A 6,620-nucleotide genomic window follows, 5' to 3' on the forward strand; every position below is an offset into this window, starting at 1 on the left:
CCTCCTAGTTCCATGGTCAGCAAACTGCAGCTCTTTGGCCACTTGAGTGTGGCTCTTCCACAAAATACCATGGCCTGGGCGAGTCTATTTTAAAGACGTGGAATAGAAGAAGTTTAAGTTTAAAAAATTTGGCTCTCAAAAGAAATTTCAATCGTTGTACTGTTGATATTTGGTTCTGTTGACTAATGAGTTTGCCAACCACTGTCCTAGTTCATAGGTTGACACTCAAACTCTAAGCCACAACGGTCGGGCCGTGACCCACATTTAAACCTCTTCCACTCCAAATACTATCAATATTTGATTTTACCAGTATTTCCAATCTTATTTACTACTAGAGGATCGTACACAAATTCATGCACACTTCTAAATAATATTTAGAAAAAATATTTTAATATCGCTATTCACTGGAGAGGTATCTCAGCTGTGGGGAGGTGCCACTGAGAACTCTGGGATCTAATCCTGAAGCTGGGCTCCCCAACAGAGAGCACAAAACTGAGGAGGGAACCCACATAACATCTAGCTGTGAACAGCAGTGGGGTGTTATCTAATAGGGAGTGGCAGCTGAAAGTTCTTATAGGGCCAATGCTCAAAAATTCCCTGTGAAGCCACCCACCTTGTGCTCTGGCAGAGGGAGGGTGAAGTGGACTGGAACCGTGAGAGCAGAACCCATAACTGGGGACTTGGAGGTTAAAGCTCAGAAGGCAGACACCCCAAGTTTCCTGGGCTGAGTAATTCCCTCACACAGTGGAGGACATCTTTCCCACATAGATATCTGCTTGCCTGTGGGAAGACAGTGGACACACCCTATTGGAAAACACCTTGTCCTGAGGCCATTTAAGAGATTAAAAGTAAAAACTTAGCCTCCAGGCAGAAGCAACTGCCCCACCCTGTTGAAAAAACTCTCACCACACCTGAGGATGATTGCCTAGGGGAAATTCAAGTCGGAATCCTTATTAGTCTGTACAAAGAGGTAGTCTCTGGAGAAATTGAGTCTTTGCCTGATCCAATTAGTCAGAAACAACCTTTAACACTGTCCTGCACTAGAGATTGAGAGGTATAGAGGATCTACCTAAAACAAAAGCACAAACCCAGACAACCAAAATGAGGAAACAACGAAACAACCCCCGTAAAAGAACTAGAAAATGAAGCAGAGATAAGAAACTTCTCTGAAACAGAGTTCAAAGTAATGATGTGAAAAATGCTCAACAGTATTAAAAAGATACATTAACTATGAAAAAAAGAACAATCTAAGATAAAGAATGACATAACAAAAATAAAAAACACATAGGAAGGAATACACAGCAGATTAGGGGATGCTGAGGATCGAATCAGTGGATTAGAAGAGAGTTAAAAATATCGCTCAATTAGAGAACCAAAAAGAAAAAAAACCAAAAACAATTAGAAAACAGGACAGCTTAAGGGAGCTCTGGGGCAATGTGAAACATAATAATACTATAATAGTAGATGTGCCAGAAGAGGCAGAAAGGGAGAAAGGAATAGAGAAGGTGTTTGAAGAAATAATAGTAGAAAACTTCCCTAACCTGGCAAAGGAAAAAGTCACACAAGTTCAGGAGGCACAGAGAACCTCAAACAAGAAGAACGCAAAGAGACCCACAACCAGACACATCATAATTCAAATGCCAAAAATTAAATATATGGTTTCTTTGTGTTTCCATGGTCCCTCTACTTGAGCTTCCTTTCCCTCCTTCTTTTTGCCACACTCAATCTTTTTTAAGTGTCAGCTAATTCTGAATAATGATGGATTAAACACCTAAAAAAAAAAAAGTCAGCTAAGCAACCTTCAATTTAATTACTTCTACAATAGCATGTTATAACCATTCATTGCAGATATGTTCATCTTATATCTCTTGCCTCTCCCAATACTGAACTGAGAGTTCCTTGACAGCAGACACTGGATACCTTTGCACCCACAATATTAGCATAATTAGGACATAGCAGGCTCTGGAATTTTTGTTGAACAACTGGAAAAATATACATAAATATATAAAACTAGAGGCCCGGTGCATGAAATTCATGCACTGGGGTGGGAGGGTGCATGGGGCCTCAGCCCAGCCTGCGCCCCTTGCAGTCTGGGAGCTCTCGGGAGACTTCCTAAAGGTCCTATTCACGGACATCCTTAGTGCTGCCACAGAGGCGGTCAGCCTGGCTTCTAGCTGAGTGGTGCTCCCCCTGTGAGAGTGCACTGACCACCAGGGGGCAGCTCCTGCATTGAGCATTTGTCCCCTGGTGGTCAGTGTACATCATAGCGACCAGGCATTCTACCTTTTAGTCTATTTGCATATTAGCCTTTTATTATATTAAATATATAAGTCCGAAAGTTATACTAGTTACTTAAAATACTTTTCCACTTAAATGCTTTCCCAAACCAATACAATCACACTTTAAATTAATCAAATTTCATTATTTTAGAAAAATGCTTTTCCTTCTCATACAAACACTACACTATCATCATCATATATCCAATTTGAAAGCAACGTTTTGGAAGCACGGAAATCCCAACCCATAAGGCACTCTACTAGAAGTAAGCTTCTGAAGGGCAGGCCCTACTTCTTGATGACTGTGTTCTCTAGATCCAATTCAGGGCCTGGAACAGAGCAGGTGCCCAATCAACAATATTTAACAAATAGCATAGTGAATACGGCAAAAAATATAGTAATGGACAATCAACAGTCCCTTTCACACTACAGACCAAGAAAGGCTAGCCAATTACCCGAAGCTATTTTGCTGACAAAATCCCAACTATCTAGAAATTACTTAAAATATCAAATGCTTACCAGTAAATGTGTAAACATCTAAAAATAATAATCTATGCTAGTTGATCTCTCTTTAAATTCATAACTAACCTCAAAAGTGGGCTCTAAGTACTGACCATATTGCTCCACTTCACTAGTCCATTTATTCTCCCACTGTCTATATAACCATTTCATAACTCTGTTCTCCTCAAATTTTCACATCTCCTTCCTCACTGTCTCTCAGTTAAGGACCTGGCTTCTGAGAACCTGGTTTCTACTTTCTTCTATCTTGTATCTAAAGACCAGGGGTTCTTTCATTATTATTATTATTATTATTATTATTATTATTACAATATTATTTATTGTTTAAAGTATTATAAATGTCCCTCTTTTTCCCCCCATTGACTCCTCCTCCAACCTACCCCAGCCCCTTTGTCCCCCAGGTCTTCAATACCTTATTATCTGTGTCCAAGGATTATGTATATATGCATACAAGGTCTTTGGTTCATAACCTCCCACCCACACATCCTCTCCTTGCCCCCACCCTTCTCTCAAGATCAAGGGTTCTCAACAAGGATTTTATGAGTAGCCCCACCGTACCCTGGGGGAGTTAGAAGAATCTCACCTACTTTTACTAAGTTGAAAGCTCCAGAGCTCAGTCCTTGAACCATGCCTTTGGAGGATTCTCGTGGCTTTAAATATCACTTATACTGTAACAATTCCCACATTTATATTCTGAACTCCAGTTTCATATATACTACTGTGTATTGACATTTCATTTGAAAATTTAACATGTTGCAAAACAGTGATTTCAGATCTTCCTCCCCGCTCTCCCTATTACTCTGTGGTCTTCCCAAAATTACTAAGTGTTAATTGTTCTATTCTTTAGTGATCAGGCTCTAAACTTTGGAGACATCCTTGACCTCTCTTCACAGAGCTCAGTAAAAAAATCTGCCATTTGTCACCACCTCCACTATTACCACCCATCCAAGTCACTGTGACCTTTCACCTAGGAAAATGCACCAGCCAATAGGTCTCATTTCTGCCCTTGCTGCAAGCAGACAACATAGCAATCAGAAAGATCCTTTAAACACAAGTCAGTTCAGTTTATTCTCATTCAAAGTAAAAACTAAAGTTCTTACAAAGTCCTACAAAGCCATATGCCACTTGGCCCCATTCCAACCTTATTATTTACTTCTCTCCCCCCTTGCTCACTCAGTCCCAGCCAAACCAGCTGCCTCGGGGACTCTGATGGCTCTTTCCACTACATCCATACTGCACCCTTCTTTATCACTGTCAGGTCTCTGCCCGAATATCATCTCTTCTAAGGCCACACTGCAATTTCCTATGCACACCACCAGCATTCCCCTTCACTGCTTTATTTATCTCTCTCTCTCTCTCTCCAGCACTTCTCACTACATGCTATATATTTTAATTAATTTTTATACTGTCTTCCCTCCTCCCACCAAGGTGAATTTCAAGATAGCAGGGATTTTTATTGTCTTGTTCACTGTTTTTATTTTGTTTACTTTTTGCTCAGTGCCTGTTTCATAACAGGCAGTCAATTGTTAAATTGATAAAGCTAACTTACACTTGAAGTGCACACATTATTCTAAAAACCTATACCCATATAAAAATACTATCCTGTTAACTTCCCCCCACTTTTAACCAGCTCATATTTGAGAATCCAAGCACATGTTTAAATCTAGTACAAAATTCTGAAATTCCCCTCAACTACTACACTCAACCCAATATCTTTTACTTTCAAATTCAAAATTCAACCAACAACTCCTACGGAAATCACATATAATTCAGTTCAGATCAAAGTACCCACGGTCCTCAAAACTTGAGATTCACCAAGTGAATTCTGAAAGATCTTGGAGAGTTCCGTGCTGTATGACGGTGTCTGGATTCTGATTCTTGATGGAAGGCCCGCTGTGCCCCTCCCCCTCCCCCGCCCCGTAGAAATCTAGAACCAACCCAGTTTCCCCCCAGGTTCCTCAAGTTCTTGAGGTATGCCTTGAAAACAATCCAAAGTATGAATTAAAGTTCGTGAGAATACTTTGCCAAGAGAAAATGGCTTTTGTTCACACTGTGATTAACATGAGACTTGCATGAATGCCGTTGAGAAAGTAAGTCGGAGGAAATGCCCGTCGAATTCAGATAGAATTGAGCTGCCTGTGAAATGTGTGATTTTAAACAACTGTCCCACGGGGGAAAGAAAAAAAAAAAAAACAACACGAAGGTTTTAAACGAAACTCTCGAGCCTGGGCTTCCTAGCTTAGCCGAGAACGGACAGACGCATTCCCGGAGAGCGAGCGAGCGAGCAGCCACCTTTGCCCGCCGCCGCCGTCCGAGGGAGCGCCCCGCTAGCCCGCCATTCGCCCCTCCTTCACCACACCTACCTGGCATCGCCCCAGCCCTCCTCCTCCTCCTCCTCCGGGCATTTCTCCCTTCTGGGGGGCGGGACACACACACACACACTCTGACACATACACACTGACACACACACACACACTGACAAACACACACATACACACACACACACACACACTCTGACACATACACACTGACACACACACACACACACACACACCCTACCAGAAGCGCCGCCGGCTCCTTCTCCGGCTTTCCGCCCCGGCGAAGACGACCGGCTCCGGCTCCGGCTCCGGCTCCGGCTCCGGCCCGCCGGCGGCGGCGGCGCAGGGCACTGGACACCCAGTCCCGCAGAGGCGCGCGCGCCCGGAGTCCCCAGAGGCCGCGCAGCCGCAGAAAGTCCCGGCGAGGTGGTCGGAGCCGAGCCCCCGCTGCACTTCCGCGCTCCGCGATCCCGCAAATACAGCCCCTGGAAGCCCACCCCGAGTCCAGTTACCCGGGGCGCGCGGAGATGACGTCACGGGACCCCACGTGGCCCGCACTCCGCCCTCGGAGTTGAGCCCTGCCCGGAGAGGAGGAGGCCGGCGCCGCGCTGGAGCATGCGCAGACGGAGCGAGCGCAGGCGTGTGGGGTCAAAGCCCTGGCAAGTGCACTGCTTCTCGCCTGGAACGGAGCCCCGCGCCTTTCGCGGAGTCATCGCTGTTTGGGCGGCTAACGTGACAATTCTGTAAGAGCAGGGAGTTTCAAAAACACCGAGACACTGCCTCCCTGGAGCTTGCTGGCAGCCTCCCCATGCTGCCTTCGCAGGATAATTTTAATAGAACACTGGTTTTCAAAGTGTGTTTTTATATCTATTTTCTCTTTGTTCTTCTAAACTTTGTCAGAGCCGCAGCAGAGGTTAATAACTGCATTTAACACAAGGCTAAAATATGTGAATTCTCAATTCCATCCATCCAAAAGTGTACATCTATAGCTTCCTGTTTCTGAAAAGAAGCAATTGGTAACTCATTCCTAAAGTGTGTCTGAATTAGACCTATCCAGAAGCTTTACCGTTTTTCTCTTAATTAAGCTTGCCAAAATATGGTTAAGTAAATACTATGCTTAGACCCAAAATAGGTTCCTGATAATTGGAAATTTTAGGTAAAACCTAGCTGTAGCCACAGGATTCTTTTTGAAAGACTAACTCTTCTTGGAGGTTGACTAGTCCAATAATTGTCAAATGGCAAATCATAACCCAATGATGGTGGGTCATCACATCAAGTTAGGAAGTCATGACTAGCATTTTTTTTTAATGTTTTAAAGTGTTTTTTTGTTCTTTTTGAGAGAGAGAGAGAGAGAAAGAGAGAGAGAGAGAGAAACATCAATTTGTTGTTCCACTTATTTATGCATTCACTGGTTGCTTCTTGTATATGCCCTGATTAGAGATGGAACCCGAAATCATAAAGTATTGGATAATGCTCTGACCAACTGAGCTACTTGGCCATGGCCTTT

The 6,620-nt window shown here is 43.5% G+C and overlaps 1 protein-coding gene across 3 annotated transcripts in view; it reads right to left on the minus strand.

The window, feature by feature from the left end:
* Window positions 1–5,703, minus strand: part of ATG5 (autophagy related 5) — an 85,281-nt gene extending 79,578 nt beyond the window's left edge. The window contains exon 1 of one of the 3 annotated variants that reach the window (XM_084890511.1): window positions 5,355–5,703. The gene's annotated coding sequence lies outside the window, so the exon portion shown is untranslated. The remainder of the gene's footprint in view (window positions 1–5,354) is intronic. The other 2 variants (XM_084890514.1, XM_084890513.1) reach the window with 2 other exon arrangements.
* Window positions 5,704–6,620: the final 917 nt, after the last annotated feature.

This window comes from Pipistrellus hanaki (genome assembly GCF_964339955.1).
Source record: "Pipistrellus hanaki genome assembly, chromosome: 7".
NCBI classification, from domain to species: Eukaryota; Metazoa; Chordata; class Mammalia; order Chiroptera; family Vespertilionidae; genus Pipistrellus; species Pipistrellus hanaki.